Source organism: Callithrix jacchus, chromosome 8, assembly GCF_049354715.1.
Source record: "Callithrix jacchus isolate 240 chromosome 8, calJac240_pri, whole genome shotgun sequence".
NCBI lineage: Eukaryota > Metazoa > Chordata > Mammalia > Primates > Cebidae > Callithrix > Callithrix jacchus.
Window position 1 is genome coordinate 47,142,391 of NC_133509.1, and position 20,078 is coordinate 47,162,468.

The 20,078-nt window shown below is 42.7% G+C and overlaps 1 long non-coding RNA gene across 1 annotated transcript; it reads left to right on the forward strand.

The window, feature by feature from the left end:
- Positions 1-1,068: 1,068 nt before the first annotated feature.
- Positions 1,069-15,834, forward strand: LOC118144861 (uncharacterized). Its single transcript, XR_004729721.3, has 5 exons — positions 1,069-2,032; positions 2,256-2,305; positions 7,210-7,316; positions 10,737-10,784; positions 11,422-15,834. It is a non-coding gene; the product is annotated as an uncharacterized LOC118144861 (long non-coding RNA).
- The last annotated feature ends 4,244 nt before the right edge of the window (positions 15,835-20,078 follow it).

Here is a 20,078-nt window from a genome sequence, read left to right on the forward strand (position 1 = left end):
CCTTGTGTGTGTACTTGAATTCTTATAAGTTAAATGCATGCATGTGACTACAGTGCAGCTAAAGCTTTGAAAACAAATCAAAGGGCTATACAAATGAAAGATGAAGGGTTGTAAGACAAAGAAGGAAAAGGAGGCTTTTCAGAACGGTGAGTCAGAAGGGCCAGGTAAACCCAAAGGTTGCTTTCTGGGGAAGAGCAAAGTAGGGTGCTGAGTGCTGAGGCTACAGCTGCTGTGTAGTTCCTAAGATGAGGATCTCAGCAGAAAAGATTTTTTTAAAAAACAGCTTTGAAGATATACAGCAAACTGCATATATTTAAAGCATTCAATTTGATGAGCTATGGTAAATGTATATGCTCATGAAACCATCACCATAACCAATTTAACTAACATTTCCATTTTTCTGAAAAGATTCCTCGTGCCTCTTCCTACTCCATCTTTCCTTCCACCTTCATTTCCAGGCAACAAATGATCTACTCTTTGCTACTATATACTAGTTTGCAATTTTTTGGATGTTATATAAATATATAAATGGAATAATAAATTATGTATTCTATTTTGAGGGAGTTTTGTCTTCTTTTACACAGAATAATGATTTTGAGATTCATCCATATTGTTGTATCAACAGTTTGCTCCATTTTGTTTCTGAGTACTATTGTATAGATATGTCACAATTTCTTTATCTAATCACCTGTTGATGGATATTTAGGTTGTTTTCAGTTTTTGTCTGTTACAGGTAAACTGGCTATGAACATTCATGTATGATTTTTTATGTAAACATATGTTTTCATGTATTTGGTGTACAATTGCTGAGTCATTCCAAACATTGCATGGTAGGTTTATGTTTAGCTTTACAATCTGCAAAGCTGTTTTCCCAAAAATTTGCATCATTTGATATTTCCACCAGTAGTATATGAGAGTTTCAGTTGCTCTGCATCATTGCCAACACTTAGTATGATCAGTCTTTTTAATTTAAACCTTTCTGATGGATGTGAAGTGACATTTTACTGTGGTTTTCACTTACATTTCCCTGATGGCCAATGATGTTAAACATCTTTATATGTGATTTTAGCACTTTCTAGATACTCTTTTGATGTGTCTATTCAACTTTCATTGCCTATTAAAGAAAATAGGTTATCTAATTTAATAATTGTAAGTAATTATTGAGTTGTAAGAGTTCTGTACACATTTTACTTACAAGTCCTTTGGATATTTTCTCCTAGGCAGTGGCTTGCCTGTGTGTTTTCTTAATGGTAGTTTTCATAGAATAAAAGTGTTTAATTGTGATGAAGCAGCATTGAGCAAACAACATTTCTAATAAATGCTCCATTATTTTTATTTTCTTCCTAAGAAAAGTTTTCCTACTCCAATATTACAAAGCTTTTCTACTCCAAGCTTACAAAGCTTTTCTACCTTATCTTTTTTTTAGAAGTTTTATAATTTTATATTTTGCATGGAAGTCTGTGATCCATTTCAAATTACTTTTTGTATATGATGAGAGGTAGGGATCAATATTCCTTTTTCCCTTTATGGCTAGGTAGTTGATTTGGTAGCAATTGTTGGACAGGCTATTCTTTTTTCATCAAATTGCCTTGGCATCTTCATTGACAATCAATTGACTGCATATGTGTGGGCCTAGTCTTGACTTCTATTCTGTACAGGGTTTGCAGTTGTTATCTGCAAAGAGCTAGGCTATCAGGGACTCATACTTTCATAACAGATACAGATTCCTCAAATAGGTTTTTGACATGAAATTATAATTTCTATTATGAAATTAATATATTGACTCCTAAATCAAATAAGGAAAAGAGCAAAAAAGTAGAAAGTAGAGAAAAACATTTATTTATTATCTTACTCTCTGAAGCAAGCTGCTTTTAAGTTGAAAAATACATGTTCTTCCCATTTTTTTCTCTTTCTCTGAATATTTAAGGAACATAATCAGAGGCAGAATCGTCTGGTGGTTAAAAGTACAATCTGGAATTAGATTGCTGATTTTCAAGCCCAGCTCTTCCACTCATCAGCTATGTTATCTTAGGCAAGTAACCCAATATCACTTGGCTTTGTGTTCCCCATCTCTGAAGGAAAATCTACAACATATGCTTATTTGTGAGGTGGGGTTGGGGTGTACGGGGTTGGGTTAACCTATGTGAGTCTGTTAGTGTAGCATCTAGAACAAAAGAAATGCTGCAAAATTCTTGACTAGCCTTATAATCACCTTCATTGCCTCCGTCCATTTTTAAATACTGCTATTTTCTTAGGGCCACGTAACTCAACTGAAGCAGAGTCCACGAACTAACCATGCCTCACTGTGAGTATGCTTTCATTTTAACATGGCTATCATCTTGCTTTTTGCATTTTTGCATATACTTAACAGATGAAGCTGACCGTCTAGAGGGCTAGTGTTCAGATACCAGCACTGAGTTTCATATCCAGTGACGGCCTTGGGCATCTTGGCAGCTGTTGGGTAGTAGAGCTGAATGCCAGGTAGCAGGATGTCCATCCAACCTGTGCAGTGTTCGGAAAGTGAATGCCACCCTTCAAAGACCAGGGCGGCTCTGCAGACCTGGCTTCCAATTGCTATCCAGTTTATCCCCTGCCACGGATATGCCAGGGCTTCAGCAGTGAACTTATTTAGCTCTTCAAGCCTAGAATTTCTTGTTACAAACGCAATATGCAATACAAAGATGATGGGAAAATGTCGGTAGATTTTAATTGTTATGAATTTTAAAATACCCACATACTGCAAACATAAAAAAATTACCTATAAGTTATTCATGCCTGGATTCACCTTTTATTTTTTTCAAGGCACCAGAAATGTATCCACTTCTAGATTTTACATGTAGAAATTTGTAGCATGAGAAAGGGCAGCAAAGGTGTGATATAGCTGTGGAACCAGCTCCCTGGAACAGCTGTGCTCTAGTTGTTTAGATTCCCCCACGAGGAAGAAATAAAGGTGATTCTGGTTCACATCATCTTTGAACTAAAGTCTCCTGTTGATTTCACCTTTTATGAGGAGATACTATCTTTTGTAGTGTAAATCTGCTGAAGAACCCGTTGTAGATGGGGAAAGATGACAATTCACATAAATCCTTGGAGACTTTAATGGCTGTCCCAGGTTTTCTCCATTTGCACGGCTAGATCCGGCCTACTGTTCTCCATGCTGCTCTGTAGAAGCTGCTTTACAAGGGTCTCATCAATGGATACTGGGTTTGGCCTTTGGGAGGCACCAGCAAGAGATCATACAGCGGGAGGAGAGGAGGGCTGGGTATTAATTCCCCCTTCTCCCTCCCTGCTCTGCTGTTCCCTGAAGGTTTGGATCCTCTGCAGCTGGCCTCTCAGCTATGGCTCTCTCACTCAGGACTCTGGTAGCAGCTCCCTGCTTGGCCCTCCAGGGAGAGAAGAGTTGGCACCTTTCTGCTGTGGCTACTTCTGGAATGCTTAACCCTCCCTGTTGGTTCCCTCAGTCACCCCTGCAGATGGATCCTTCATGAAGATCTCCCCATTTGGAACACACCATCTGTTTCCTGCTGGGACCCTGACTGACACAAGGGTCAAAATAAGCTCCTCCATGGGAAGCATTGAGAGAGGCAGAAAATAAAGAGGAGGAAGATAACACTATCCACTCACTGCAGCTGTCTATGTGCTGAACACTGTGTGAAGCGTTTTGCATGTATTCAATAAATATTTACTCAGTGCTTTCTGTGGGTTAAACACCAATAAATAAGAATGTTTCTCCGCTTTCAGAGAGATGACACATGCAATTCTCATAACGACCCTACTATTGTTATCATGACTTCTAGCATGGGAACGTTGAGTCTCAGAGAGGTGAAGTTACTTTCTCAAGGTCACCAGCAAGTAACTGAAGAACTGGAATTTGAGCCCTGGCTGTCTGACTCTAAAGCCCATGCCCTCCTCTCTCCACTGTAACAATAGCTGCTCATGTACCCTCGCAAGTCGGCAGCTGGATGAATTTCAGGAGTGGAGCCGTTTTGTTCAGCGTGGTAATGACAGAAGTGTAGGGAAAGCCTGGAGTCATCCCAAGAAAAGGCCATGGGACTGAAATGCTTAGGGACAACTGCATTGTGGATGAGCTGCTGGAGCGCTGTGATTGATGTGTGCTGACAGGCAAAGGTGCTGTTGGCCCCGGTAGGCTGAGGATGAGGGATTCAGATTCATGTCCCTGGACCTTCCCAGTTCTGCCAGGAGCCAGCTGTTGACAGCAGGAAGAGATGCCTCTTTTGTTCAAGTTCAAGCATTTTCCTCTGCCCTGCCACAGGCATCTGTGCCATGAAAGGACTGTATCTCTTATGGGCAGGAACCTTCACGACAAGGTCACTCTTCTGTGCAGTTTCCTAAAGGACGTGCTAAGCCCCAAGAGGAACAATAAGTGGGCTGGCATATTGTTTGGGGCTTCAGGACTCATTTTTGTGAGGCTTGTTCATTAAATCCTAAAGTGAATGACCTTGGAGTGAACCAGCTTCCTGAAGGGACATTCCTGAGTGCCAGCAGGAATGGTCCCAACGCCCACGGCCAGCCCTCCGGGGCTCCCTCAGAGGAGCCCGCTTGTAGCACAGCCTATGACTCATGCCCGCTGGGACTGCAGGCTGAAGCCCCGACAGCTGCCTGGTTCTCCTGTCTTGAGGCCGGCTGGACCAGGATGGAGTGGGGAAAGTGGGAACCCTTTTCAGAAGAACCAGGCTTCATTGTTTCTGTGGTTTATTTATAGAATCAATGGGCTTCTCACTAGCTCAAGTTTTCTTCCCCATTTCCCTCTTCCTTCCATCACTTCCTGCCTCTCTGCTTCCCTTCCTTTCATTTTCCCTTTCCCATACCATTTCTCCATTTCCTCTTTCCATTTCTCCTGCTTTCCCTCCCCCCTGTCTTCCTCATCTCCTTTCCTTCCTTAAACAGCCACCTCAGTCAGCTTCTGGCATTAGATTAAATGCTGGAGTCAATGCTTAGAGGGACTTCTTCCTTTTAAGGGTACATTTTTCCAGGGTAATCTAGAAAGTGAGTGTCCCTGACACATCATCTGTCAGGCACCTCCTGACACAGAAAGGCCTTGGCCTTCAAAAGATTCCAATGAGGAAATTATAGGCAATTTAAATGTGGTTGTCAAACTAGAACCTTTTCTTTTGAGGGGTTCAAAGAAACACACTACTTATCTTCATGCCCATTTCTATTGTGATGAGAAAGCAGGGTAGAGTCAGGCCAAGTGTATCAGCACTTGAACAACAAAATCGCTCATTTTTCGTGGAATCACAATACAGGGTACTTTTAAACTCTTTGCCACTTGGCTTTGGACAAAGCAAAGTCCGGAATAGGGAAGCCCAGGTTAGGTGTCGGGTTATCCAGCTTGCTGTGTGGGCGTCTCTCCTGTTCTATCACACCTCTGTTCACCTTGCCGAGAGCCAGTCAGTTCTCTTTCAACTTTTCCACTCCATCCCCCTGTGTGACCAACAATGCAGGATTTTCCATGACCCAGAGAATAGCAGTTGATAGAAGCGAGAGCTTATTGCCAGGAATTTTATTTGTAGAGAAACCTCTAGAGAAGCCCGTCTCCATCCCCACCCTATCCCAGTATCTATCCCATTATGATTGGCCCAACATTCATATAACACAGTCCAAGAAAATGGGCGAGTCAGTCCCCCAAAGGCCTTATAACTTGAAGTGAGGGAAGGTCTAGGGCTGATGTCCCTCTCCCACGCTGCCATCTGGTGTGAACTGTGGGGTGTCCATGAATGAAGCACCTGCAGAGTGTCAGAGTGCCAGGACACTCACCCTGACATCACCTGGCATGCATATAGAGCTGGGACCCCCGCAGTTGTGAGCTCATTCTCCGGGGTGGAAAGTGGTGGATTATTTGTGTGTTTTCTGTCCAAAGATGGCTGCTCTGGGCCTGACCTTCTTGGCTTAGGGGGAGGTGATGTCACCCAGCGCTTCCTGCAGCTGCTGTAGCCTGAGAAGTTGCCCTCCACCCCCAGACCCCAGAGAGGTGCTGGAGTTAAGAGCCAGTGCGTGTGGGTTTCATGACCAAAATGTCATTGACTTGTGGCTGCACGAAGAAAGTGGTATTCATCATAGCAAGTGAGTTGCCAGGGGTAGCCTGATGGCTAGAAACCTGAGCCACCTGAAGTGTGGGCAGGTCCAGATCCCTCGCCCTCTGGGGTGTGGCTCCTGGGAGGCCAAGCCCCAGTCTCTTTGGTGTCTGCACAGATCCACTGAATTGTTCTTAGAAAAGATTGAAAGCTCCAAATACAATTGTGTCAATTTTGAAGGGTTTGTACTGTTGTTGTTTTAAAAATTATTTTCTGATGAGTAGTGACTAATCAAGAATTCTACATTCTAGGGCCTGTTTCTCCCAATTAGTTAACTGTAGAATCTCAGTCTGCAGAATAATTAATGTGTACTAAGCAAAACCCAAATGGAAATGTATGCAAATACATTTAACAAGTGCTGAAAAATGTAAAATATAGTCAGAGGTCTCATAACTATGTTTTCTTTTCTTTTCTTTTTTATTTTTGAGATGGAATCTCTCTCTGTCATCTAGGCTGGAGTGCAATGGTGTGATATCGGCTCACTGAAACCTCTGCTTCCCAGGTTCAAGCAATTCTCCTGCCTTAGCCTCCCGAGTAGCTGAGATTATTGGTGGGCACCACCATGCCTGGCTAATTTTTTGTATCTGTAGTAGAGACGGGGTTTTGCCATGTTGGCCAGGCTGGTCTCAAACTCCTGACCTCATGATCCACCTGCCTTGGCCTCCCAGAGTGCTGGGATTACAGGCTTGAGCCACCGCGCTTGGCCCATAACTATATTTTCATCGATGATGGGCTGTATGTATAACAGTGGACCCATAAGATTATGATATCTTATTTTTACTGTACTTTCTCTACATTTAGATATGCTTAGTTACACAAATGCTTACCATTGTGCTACAGTTGCCTACAGTATTTAGTATAGTAACATGCTGTGGAGGTTTGCAGTCTAGGAGCTATAGGCTACACCGTCTAGCCTAGGAGTGTAGCGGGCTCTATCATCTAGGTTTGTGTAAGTACACTCTGATGTTCACACAGGACAAAATCACCTAATGACACATTTCTCAGAAGGTATCCCTGTCATTAAGTGATGCCTGATTATATATATATTTTGAATATTTGAACTGTAGTAATGTATATTAGAGGATCAAACTGTCCTGCTTATTTTTTTTTTTAGATCTAGCATTTGTCAAGTGTCCCTGCCCATGCCACTGTCTAGCACACCTGCTCTGGCTTGTGGAACCCACTGTTTCTTGGGCTATTCTCTAGCACATTCTGTCCTAGGTAAGAAGACAAAGCTACAGATGGCTTCTCCTTTTAAAGTTTTCCTTCTCTTTCTCTTTTTACCTTAATTTGTTATGCATGAAACTGACAGTAATTGAACACACATATTCATTCATTTACATGTTTATATATTATATTTAAAAATATATGAAATGAAGGGTGCATGAAGGTGAGTGAGGTGTGGTTCTCACCTTTGAGGACCTCACAAGCCAGTGGATAAGCCAAGGTGGCCACAGGAAAGAAAACAGCTGTAGATACAGAACCTGCGGTCAGGAGAGAGATCTTGCCTGGAGTCACAGATGGGGGTGCTGTGAGCAAAGGGTTGTGTGTGGGTGGAAGCTATTCATAGGGAGGAAAGCATGTAGGGTAGGAAGAAGACTGGGCCAGAGATGGAATTCCAAGAACCAAACACACTCATGGACTGGACAAAGGGAGAGAGTCTGTGAAAGAGACAGGAGATGTCAGAGGGCAGAAGGAAGCCACCCACCGTTACAGCCAGGCTGGGCTCTGAGCAATGTGATGAGTGCATTGAATTGTCTCTCTGGGCAGGGAGAAAGATCAGGGTCAGTGGTGTGGAGTGTTGTGTTGTGTGTGTGTGTGTGTGTGTGTGTGTGTGTGTGAGGGTGTGAATGAAGGGCAGTTGAGTGCGGGGAATCTTGCTCATAAATTTTAACCCAGTGTGTAAACTGTTCAGGAATATGGCTCTGGAACCTGAATGGTCTTGTGTTTCAGAGCATGAACTATGAAACCACATAAATCTGGCCTTTGAATACTGGTACTTCACAATGACAACAACCACTACACTTTTAAAAAACACTTCTTTCTATTTTTACTAACAAGTTTAACAGACACCTTCCTTGAATCAGGGATGTAATACAAATTATGGTAATCTGTGTATAAAACCTGACACTGCATATATAAAAATACGCCTTAAAATATGCACCATAACACGGTGCAGCAATTAACCCACAGCCCCAACAGGAGTGGCTGCAAAGGCAGGTCTGCTTTGTGGACTCAGGGAGCTCTTGGTCCCGCAGCTGCGCAGGTGAGCCCTGCGTGAGAATGGCCTCCTCTTCAGAGGAGGCAGGGGAGCTTTTCTTTGAAGGCAGGACCTCTGTGAGTTCCAAATGTCACAAGTGTGGCAGCAAACAAAAATGGTGCTGAGAAGAAAGGCAGGAGAGAGAAGAGTTGTCCTTCTTTCCCTAACAACAATTTTTAAGAAACCATATACCAAGGCCTCATGCAATGATTGGCACATGGTAAATGCTAAATTAATGCTACGTCATCAGAATGATGTTAAGGAGATCACGCATGAGCTGTTCTTGAGATGCAGACATAATTTCCCAATGACATAGGTGGTATGCAAGTTCAAGTCACAAAAGCATGGGTAACTTTTGGGTTTTCCCTGCTGTGTAGCATTTCCTGTCTCCCGCCATTATAATTCCCTTTGACTTTATCCTGTGTACAAATAAACCGAATAAACAAAACTCCTTTTCCTGGCAGCTGTTCAACAAACAAACAAAAACAACCACCACAATATTACCAAAAAGAAAAAAAAAAGGCCAACACTAGGACCTTAAATATCTCTAACGTCTCTCTCCATACCGTCATAGTCCTGTCTTTTTGCCCACGGGTAACTGTTGTGCTGCAGTTTGAACCTCCCGAATGTTCCAAGTGGCTTTAGACGGTATTGATGAAATGCTATCTTTTTTTGTTCTTTTCTGGTTCTGGTGGGAAGGGCAGAATGGAAGGTCACTTGAGGCTACAGTAACTAGTAAGGTTTTTGTAATCAGAGGGGGCTCAGTCTCTTTCTTCAGCTTCCTTCTGAGGGAGGTGGCTCAATATTGGAGCCTTATACTGGTCTGGACTCTGTCTGGGGATCTTCTCTTGAGAAAAGCCTGACCTCACTGCAGCAGCAGCCATACATTTGCTGTCCCATCTGAGCCTCTGGGCGACCACCTAGCTGGGTCAGACCCCAGTCCTCACTGTTCCCTGAACACGGGGGGAACTCAGATGAAGCTTTCCAAGTTGCTTTGGGAAACTCCTTTCTCTAGGTTAGAGGTGATGAACAAACTTACAGAAAGGAAATCTTCCATGGAGTGGGGTAGGCTGCACAGCATACCAACAGCTCTCTCCAAAACACCTCATCTCCAATAACCCCTGACCTGCTTATAGTCTCATGATGGTGAAGTATTATAAAAAGGTTATGCAACTGGTTTAAGAACACCTCCTTTGATCATTTGCCTTCTGTTTGGAATGTTCTATCTGTTGCTTTGGTATTTCATTCAAAACTTCCAATAACAATAATGATAACACTGTAACTTGACTGCTCATCTCTAGCCATTGTCCTGTCTCTCTCCTCTCTGTCATGACTGAAATCACCAGCCTGGAATTCTCTTCCTCCCCACTTTTGTAACTGGAATCCACTCACTCATCATTCAGATCTCAGGGCAAGTGTCCCTATCTCCATGTTCCTGTGACTCCTTCGTATGACTTACTCTTGTGTCAGGAATCTTTTGTTTGAGCACTTGTCAGTTTCATTCTTACATTTATCTATATAGTCATTAATGTTTACCTATTCTTTATCATATCCCTGACATATAGTGACACTCAGTGAATACTTTTGAATGAATGAATAGATGTCTGTATCACCCACTAGACTGTGGTATCTGTCAAAAATCCTTCCCCTCAGACTTCAAGACAAAAATATCTTTGTAGCTGTTGCTGAATCATCTTTGTAGTTCTTAATCTGCTTTTAGTGGTTTTCAATAAGATAAGAACATTCTTTCCTAGCTTCACTTCAACAAGTATTTATGGAGTGTCTACTATATCCTTGCAATGTTTTAGGTATGTTCTGTACATTATTCCATTTGTCCTCAGAGAAACCCTCTGTGGTGGCATTAATACCTGTACTTTAAAGGTGAGGATGCCGAAGCTCAGAAATGCTAAATGACTTGTCCAAGGCATCTAGGTAATAAGTTGTAAATTCAAATTTGATCCCAGATGTGTTTGACACAAAATCTGTTGTCTCTTTATTATACTGTTTTTCTGATATTTAGTATCCCTATAATTAGACATAAAATAGTGTGCTCTGAATAAATGGAAGAGCAATCATAAAGAATGAGCTATTAATATTCATGTTAGATGTGCAAAAGCCAAGAGATATGTAGCAGAACCCTGTATTTCATATTGGTATGTATTTCATATTATTGCTCATTTGTGTTCCCAATAAGTAGCAAGCTGCAAATTTTTCTGCACTAGGCAGGTGAAGTTTCTTATTTGCAAATATATCAAAGCTTATTTTATTTTCCACATACACATCATATGCTGGTTCTAAAAAAGGGGGCTCACACTGGCACGGTTTGGTCAGTCTACAGGAACCTGGTTTTTAATATACATATTTTTTGGCTCTGTTTGCAGACCCCATGGGGAAGTCATGAAAATTGTATACCTTCTTTCCAGTAAAAGGTAGGCATTAATTGAGAGTATTATTTTGGAGTCTTAATACTTTGAACTGTGTAGAACCCAAGTTAATTACCTATAGTCTGTTTGGAAAGCCTCAGAATTCATCAGTTTGATATTGACTGAGCACCAAGCATAGAGCAGGGTATAGAAATGAGCACTGAAAATGTTTACAAGAAATCAATATGTTTTATTAAAGAATCATAGAATATTAAAGTGGAGGATCCTCAACCCACGTTTCATCTAACCATTGCAAGCATGAGGAGGGTATTTGCATTAGGTGATCTTTAGGACTTCTATGTAGTTGTTCCCAGTCCTAAAGTTCTGTGAAAATGGGAATCCAATCCAAGCACTTTGGAGGCCAAGGCGGGTGGATCACCTGAGGCTGGGAGTTCAAGAAAAATGCGAATCTGCTTTTCTACTGCAAATATACATATGCATACAATATCACTTCATTGTGAACACCTTTTCACCTTCATGGTATTTGGTCATTGTCTGGACTAGGATGAGACTTCTGTTGCTAATAAGAGGGTTCAGTCATCTTATACAATCCAGAGCTCCTGAAATTTCTCCACAATGGTAGTGATATAAGCTGCTGATCTTGTTGGTTAAATTAATGACTGTACTTTCTGGTATTTTAAAGCAAATCGTTCTGAGTTGGTCAGAAGGTGTAGAAAATTAGGAAACTGGCTTTTGCCATGGGATACAGATGAATCAGACCTTCTCACATGTGAATTGTCACAGCTTCGAAGCATCTCTGGATAACATGTGACTTACTGGATGAACTATAATTGAAACTCACAGGTATGGAATGAACATTATAGGCAAAACTGCTTTTTTCTAGGCAAGGAATTCTATGTGGATTTCATTTCCATCCCATGTAATCCTCACAACAATCTTAAAAGTGACTTTTTGACAAATGACACTGTGACTTGAGAAGTTAAATAACTTACCAAAAATCACATGCCACTGAGTAGCAGAATCAGGATCCAAGCTCAGGTTTTCCAGTCTAAAATTCCTGCTACATCACTCTTTTTTTATGCTGCCGAAAAGCACAGACGTCCCCCTTGGGAGCTACAGGGAAAGCTGGGCCCTTTGCACAGACTCAGCTCAATCCATAGCTCTGCCATGAACTGGCTGTGTGACCATCAGCATGTTACCTAGCCTATTTGAGCCTGCTCCTTCATCTGTAAAACGAGGCTGGTAGCAGTACCATTTTATATAGCAGTTGTGAAGATTAATGAACTAATATGTAGAATACTGCTTAGAGTAGTACTAGGCAAATAGTAAACCCCCAGGAAATATTAGCAATTATTAATTGCTTGAAGTTCTCTGCCCACTTCCCTGAGCTCAGAGTCTTCTACTGCACGAGGCCTACTTTTCTGAGTTGAGAGCATGAGAGACATGTTTTGTTATTTAGTACAATCAACTTCTAGGGGGACTGTGGCCTAATTAATTACAGACTACTTTTTTGAATGCAAGATTTTTAGAATGCTTTGTGGCAATTTTCTTTCCCACTTATATTTAATTTTGGCAATAAAAAAGCAAAATTAGCTTATTTTTCTTCATTCTTGCCTGCTGACAATAGGTTGATGACTGCCGGCCAGACTGAGGGGACAACTTTTTATGTATTTATTTTTAAACTTCCATTTTGACAAACCTAGTGGCTGTTTTTCAGCTGTTAATGCAGATGATCTGCTTTTATTGCAGGCCCGCCAAATAATCAGTCCTCTCTTCTGGCCTCTGGACTCTGACTTCCCTGAGGACAAGAACCACTGACATGTAACTTGTCTCTGTCACACCCCTGCTTACACAGGGCCTGGCATGTAGTGGGCAGTCAAGAGATATCTGTAGAATGAACTAATGAATGAATGAATTAATGGGCACACAGAGCGTCTCAAACCTGGCTCTTTTGGGGAGCCACGCTTGCTTGCCAGTTGGATTCCTCCGCAAACCAAGGATGTTGACGATGAGAGAAAATCCGTAACCCTCTAGGCTCAGAGCTTTCTCAGCTTGTTGCCAGTATGTTTGAAAGAAGCCGAGTAGGCCAGCCTGGAGAATGTGCCCCATTTCCCTCTGAAAAGGCTTGGCTCTGTGTTCCCACTCAAACCTCATCTCCAGTTATAATCTCCACCTGTTGAGGGAGGGAAGTGATTGTATCACAGGGGCAGTTTCCCCCGTGCTGTTCTCGTGATAATGAGGGAGTTCTTGCGGGATCTCAAGGTTTTGTAAGTGTCTGGCATTTCCCGGGCTTCCTTTACTCACTCCTGCTGCCTAAGGAAGAAGGTGTTTTGCTTCTCCTTCGCCATGATTGTAAGTATCGCGAGGACTCCCCAGCCACGTGGAACTGTGAGTCAGTTAAACCTCTTTCCCTTATAAATTACCCAGTCTCGGGCAGTTCTTTATAGCAGTGTGAGGACGGACTGATACAGCTTCTTACCCGTGTGGATTTTTTGCGAGGTAGGCTCCAGGGCTGTCTTTCCCCACCCCTCTGTCACCTGTCTGGTGTCACTGCATGGCCCAAATGGCAGGCTGAATAACACTCTATCTTGGTAAATCATCATGACTCATTTTTTTTTTTCTTGAAAAATGTTTCTTGCCTTAAACATGTGTTAACTAGATTGGACTTGAAAGGGCCCTGTACTGGATGAAGCTAATGTGGTTACTATCTTATTTATGTTACCTTCTTGAGAGTGGTTATTTAGTTTAGACTTTCTTTGAGGAAGGAATAGCTAAATTGCCTCAAAGGAATATTCTTTTTCCCAAATAGGAATTCTACGGTCACAGCTTATCTCAGCAAGAACCATATACTTGTGACGAAGTGAGCCAGATTCTCCTACTATGATTTCACTGGAATTCTCCACAATTTCTGCACTAACTTGATGCTGACCTTATGTTTCTTTCAGTGATGATACCCTACAGTCTCCTTTTTTTGAATTTGGATGCTAGCAAGAGACACTTAAGCTGGCTGAACAACATAGGATGAAAGTTTGTGAGAGGAAAGTTTCTTCCAGATCTGGAAAAACTCAGAATGTGTTTTTAGAAAAGGGTGGCAAGTGTTCCTAAAGCATTGTAAATCGAGTTCACCATTTGGGTGGAACTGATTTATATTAAGAATTCTACTCAATAGTAGTTTGGAATGCAAGGCAGAGGAATCTGACCTCTGGCTGTTTAAAATCAAAACAGAGACATGCACAATCTTCCAAGTGTTCTGTCTCTGTGCAGATGATGTGCAAAGCCACATCATCAAGCCTATTCTCACACTACCTGCCACTGCTGACTAACCCTACAAACCAATATCTGGAGAGCCATGTGTCCTGCCTCTAAAATGCCTCAGATGTTTCTTGCTGCCCCCATTAGCACTGTTATAACCCCCGGCCAGAACTCAAAGCCTCCACCTGGCAGCATCAGGATGCTTTCTGGCTCTGGTGTGGTTTGTGATCAGCAGCAATCAGCATCACCTGGAACCTGTCAGGAATGCAGATTCTCGACCCTACCATAGATCTACTGAATCAGAAATTTGGAGGGTAGGGCCCAGTGATCTGTGCTTCAACCAGCACCTGCACGTGACTCTAAGGCGTGCTGAGAATTAAGAATCATGGCTCTAGGCTCTCTCCCTGTAACTCAGAGCATGAAATCCTGATGTCTATTAGAATCACCTGCAGTACTTAACACTCCAGACCAATGAAACTGATTGGGCATGAAATTAAAACTCCCCAGGTGATTTTACAGCCAAGGTGGATAAAATTAACCCGTCATCATAGCTTAAATGAAAGTATCAGTTACTCCTTTTGCTCTTTTCAGAACTTGTGACGGTTTCTGGCTTTCCACTGCTCAAGTTCAAACTGAGTTTTTTAAAGAATCCTCAAGTATAGATTAGGAAAACCGCCTTCATCTGGGGCCTGCTTTGTCTCAAGAGCCCACCCCTCAGTTCCGTTCAGGATTAGGCTCTGCTTGGTTGCAGGAAGCCAAGCGTGTCAGGAGCCCTTCTTTTTCATTAGTCATCTCCTTGCCCTCTTTCCCTTTCCCAGGACCCCAGTCCTCAGGGCCGTCCACACCAATTTGTATGAGCAGCCAAGTCCAGCCGCCTTCAGTGCTGGTCATGAGCCCTGAGGCCAGGTCCAAGTAGTGGCAAGAGAGAACAGGGCTTGGAGGAGGGGTGGAATTTGAGCACAGTGTGAACTGGGAAGATGCTTCAGCCTCTCTGAATACCAGCAAACTGCACTAAAGCATAGCAGAATAGCTACACCCAGGTCAAGCATTTGCAGTGTGATGGGAGCAGAACTCTCCATTTTGTCTTTCCTGAACGCCAGACTTGGCCTTAATTACCTAGACATGAGTCCCTGTGAGTGGGGTTGGGCATTGGCAGGAAGACCAGCTCTTGGGGTGGGATAAGTTAGATAAAGCATGGTGTCTGTGTCCCTGCCCAACCTGTGGGCCCAAAGAAGACACTCCCTGGCCACAGTGGTGGCCCTGCAGCCTGAGGCCAAATGTAGATGTCTACTCTATGGCTTGAAATGGAACTTCTCACGCTCCCAGTCACAAAACCCAACTTCAGTAATAGGGCTTTTGCTTTTTTTTTTTTTTTTTTTTTTTTTTAAGAAGGGAGGCTCCTAACTTGAAAAGGTTCTGTTTTGGTTTTGTTTCAGTTATAAAATCTATGTCTAAAAAGCTACTCTGGCAGAGATAAAGCATACTTTTCTTGGAATTTTGACTGTTCAAGTTGTGAGTTTCAGATTTCCTTTGGTCACAATCTAAATGTTTGAATAATGTGATTAAAATACTAGTAATTATTGTGCGGGGAATTTTGGGGCAGTCTTTATAAAAATCCAAGTTACAAAAACCCTAATTTTCATAAAAATTGTAATCTTACTGATGAAGACACTGAAAGTCAGGGAAGGTGAGGGATTCCTCGTGTTAGAAAGTGTGAAACTAGGTTTGCATCCTGAGCTCGGGGGACAGGAAAGCTCTTTTCAGGACTGTAAATACCCCTCTGCCAGCCAGCCACCCATCATTTGCCTTAAATGCTTGTTAGGAAAGGTAGAAATAAGGTAATACAGTGTTAATATATAGATACATATCTCTATGTATCTATAATATATATGTATTTATAATAATCTTACATATTTATATTAATATATAAGAAAATGTTATATCTATATAATATATAGATATGTATATTTTTAGAATTGCACTAGAGCCCACAATTTTCAATGTGATTTTATTTCATGTATCTTATTCTTTCCAGCTAAGCCTTTATATCCCTGTATTATAGGAGAAGAAAGTTGCTATATTATAGGGAGCTCAGGAGGTGACTTAACTGAGGTCACACTGATAACAAAGGGCAGAGAGGAGACTCCGATGTCATCACCTGCACTGAGTCCCTTTTCTCTCTCTATGAGACTGTCCTTCCCTGTGACAAGCATTATGAAGACAATGATAAAAATGGGTCCGCTCCAAAGCCCTGCCTTCCTGTGTCCATAACCCCTGCCACATAACTTTGCTGCTCTCCTGTTAAGTGGTAGAGCCTCTCTCACCACTCATTGATTCCAGCTGGCCTTGGGACTTGCTGTGTCCAATAGAATGTGATAGAAGTGAGATTCTGGGGCTTCTGTGTCCAGACCTTAGAGGGCTTGCATCCTCCACTTTCCCTCTTGGATCCCAACCATCATGTACAGAAGTCCAGGCAATCCTACTGGAGAGGGAGGTCATGTGGAGAGAGAGACACTCCAGCTGACAGCCAGCAGCAAGGCCCAGGCATGCCAGTGAGACCTCCTTAGATACTCCAGCCCCAGCTGAGCTGCCTTGGCCAACACCATGTGCAGCACAGATGAACCTTCCTGTTAAGCGTTGCCCAAATTCCTAACCTTCAAGACATTTATGCAATAAAATGGTTGCATTTTAAGGATGTTGGGGGTAGTTTGTTACACAGTAATTGATAACAGATACACACTGGCTTTAGTACCATGAGATTGCAGAATAATCAAGCTATATATTCTTCCTCCTAAAACTTGTCATTTTGTCTCTATCTGCTAATTTTGTTCATACTATTAATATCCAAGGACCTAGGACAGATCAGGTGAAAATGGAAACAGATACATTTAGGGAGGTTGCTACTTTATTTTTTGACTATTCTCCCAACTTCCATCCTAGTCCAAACTCTAGCCCTTGCCCTAAATGTAGCCAAAACACTAGACACTGCTCCTGCTGTGTCCTATCAAACTGAAGTCATTTTCCATGACTGGTTGGACTTGGGGCAGACATGCAAAAAAACCAAGATTATCTGGATACTCATCTCTGAGTAGTTTATTAAGGTATCTGGAGGATGGGGTTGGGGGAAGGCCCAGGGTGAGGTAAAGGAGATAGAAATGTCAGATTCACTGCTTACTGTTAGTGACTGTGTGTTCCCGGACAAGTTCATTACCACATCAAGCCCTGGATGCCTCATTTGGAAAATAAGCTAGTTGGGTTCAGTATGTTCACTTTTAAGTACAAGGTACAAGCTCTGGGAAATGCACGCCACCTTTTTCTAGAGCCTTGTGATTCTGAAAAGCTCCACCGAAGCTTTCAGACAGGTTCTTCCAGGCTAGCTGGGTACCACGGGTCTGGCAGCTCGCTGGTGGCATTACCTTGAGAAAGGAAAGCGTGTCCTAAATTGGTGAGGGACAGTTTTCAGGCAGGATATTTGGAAAATGTTCATTCAGAAGAAATTGGAATCTCCTCAAAAATGTAGCTGGAAAAACTGCTTCAGCCCAACCCAGCCTGGAGCACAGCTATACATACTGAGCTGAAATATGCTCTCTCCCTTGCCAATCACACAGCCAAGTAGGAGGCCCCTTGTTTTCTTCCTCAAAGAGAAATTTCTGGACACAAGAACTGCTGCTTTATTTCAGAATGTCATCATTTCTCAGTTATTTTGTCCTGGACTGTTTACCCAGTAATAGTGGGTTATTGCTGTCTCCTGTGTGGCCTGAAACAGCTTCCTGCTAGGGACCCCTGGAGGCTGCTGCAGGGACTGTCCTTGGCACACGCTGGGAAGGGATATAGGAGGCCCTCAGAGCTCTTCCCTCCACCAGTCCCTCTTTCTATTTTATCCTGTGCTATGGCACGTACAGTTACCTCCTTATAGGAGCTGGCAGCAGGAAAGTATCTCAAGCAGTTATCCCAGCCAAACCCCCACTCACAAGCTGGATGAGGCTGGAGCCATCAGAAAGCATCTTTTAAAGAGAAGGCTTTGCAGCTTTTTGCAGATGTTACCAAACCCAATATGATCCTCACCCAATTATGGACATTTTTCTTTAGGTCTGATTCAAATCCCCCTAGTTGCAAGGCGAGTCGATGTCTATTGCCTTGTGTTCAGGAATGATGATGCAAAGTTACCTCTCCTCTTCTTCCTGTGTTATCTACAGTGGCTACAAGAAACTCTTGGGTGGGAAGATGGGAGTCAGAAGTAGATTTCATTTTACCTGATCTTTTTTTTTTTTTTTTTTTGCCAGTGCTTTCCCATGTCTATGATTAAAAGCAACATTACTTACAGCTTTGGGTTTGGGTGGGTTCTGTGAAAGAACAACTAGTGACTCAAATGGTTGTGGAGGCTTTCCCTGAGTGTACAGCTTAGCAGAGAGCGAGCCTCATAGATCCCGGCATATAGAAGAGGAGGTCACCAGGTGAAAATGGTCACAGCTTTCCAGTAGTACTCAGTGCCATTTCCGAAACCAGATGTGCCCATCTTTAAGTTTGGAAGATAAGCCCAATTCAGTTTAGGTAGATAGCAGTTTCACTCATGTTCCATCGCCACTGCCCACGTACTCTGGCAATATGGCTCTACAGGAGATGTATGATGATAACAAGGCCTCTGTGCCAGATCCCTAGGGGATCTTCTCCCTTGTTCTGGTGTGCTACTTTTGGCTTGCTCCTGAGGCCTGCAGTGGCCAGCAATGCACTGATACCCACTGATGCTCATCCCAGCTTGCCAGTGCAAAGGTGTGATTCCCTGACCGGTGGCATTTCAGCAGGAGGGGTAGTTTCCCTCTTGTGCTTTGCTGCCCTGCTGCCTGCTGACCCACTCTGGCCGAAAGCTTCCCTGCCATCCATGTGCTGTTCTGTCATGCCCTCTCCAAGGAGGTCTGAATCCCAGCCTAGGAGGTGGGATCTCCCTTCCAAGTTTGTTTCTTGGGTTCTCTCTCTCAGATCTAGGATATTCTTTAGAGCCCTTTTAAAATTCCCTTTTAGTAGCGAATTTCCCATTCACAGTTCTTTGTAATAAACTTTTATTGCTCTGTGCCCTCTGTCTCCAGGTGGGACCCTGAGTGCTATACCCTTTTACCAAGGTCATCTCATTTAATCCTAATAATATCCTTATGAAGTAGGTGTTATCAGTAGATCTATTTTACAGGTGAGTAAACTGAAGCTTAGGGGGCAGTTCTGAGAGGCCCATCCAAGTTTCTGACTTCAGAGCAAATCATGTGGAGACCAATGTAGGTTTTTCCCCCCCCAGTTTCCCAAAGAAATTTCCAAGAATCCCTCAGCTGGTCACCTACTTATTGGTTTCAGTTTCTTTATTTATAAAATTGGCATTTTTGTCCCCACCTTGAAGGAGAAGAGCTGCAAATGGTATTTCTAAATCTGTTCATAAGCCTTAGTGAAAATAAAACATTCTAGGCTGAGATACGAGGTCTTGCCGGGCTTACTGTCTTTCTTTGCTTTTCCCACTCCCAAGGGGTCTGAGTCTTCTGACTGTTCTCTGATGACCACCATGTCTACCCAAATGGACATCCATGTCTCTGAGAGGGACTCTGGAATAAAAGCCTCATGCTATAATTTTGGAGTCCTCGTTTGCTGTCTTCTCTCCATCCAGATTCAAACACTATTGTAGGAGCTGCTGGATTGTCCTTTCATTGGGTGAAAGATCACTGTCTTAGCTCTCCCAGGCAGGGTCTGATGGATGGAGCTTTCTCCTGCCCCACAGGAGGAGAAGTAATGGTTAGGATGTTGCCTTGGCAAGAGTATGTTCCCTGGCTTTTGAGTGGGAGGAAACCTAAGCAAAAGGAATCCTGAAAAAGGCAAAGGATATTGGTTAAATATATTCTTTTGATGAAAGAGATTGATTTTCTTTTCTCCCAAAAGAAATGGAGCTTTGGAAGAAACAAGAGCTAGAGAATTATTTTCTCTTGAGGGAGGCATTTGGAAGTTCAGCATCTAGGATTTCTGCAGAGGAAGGGCAGTCCTTGAAATACTGTCGGGCTAAAGTCATTAAAATATTTTTACCATGCAGTGTAGAATTTGAAAATGTGCTGGATT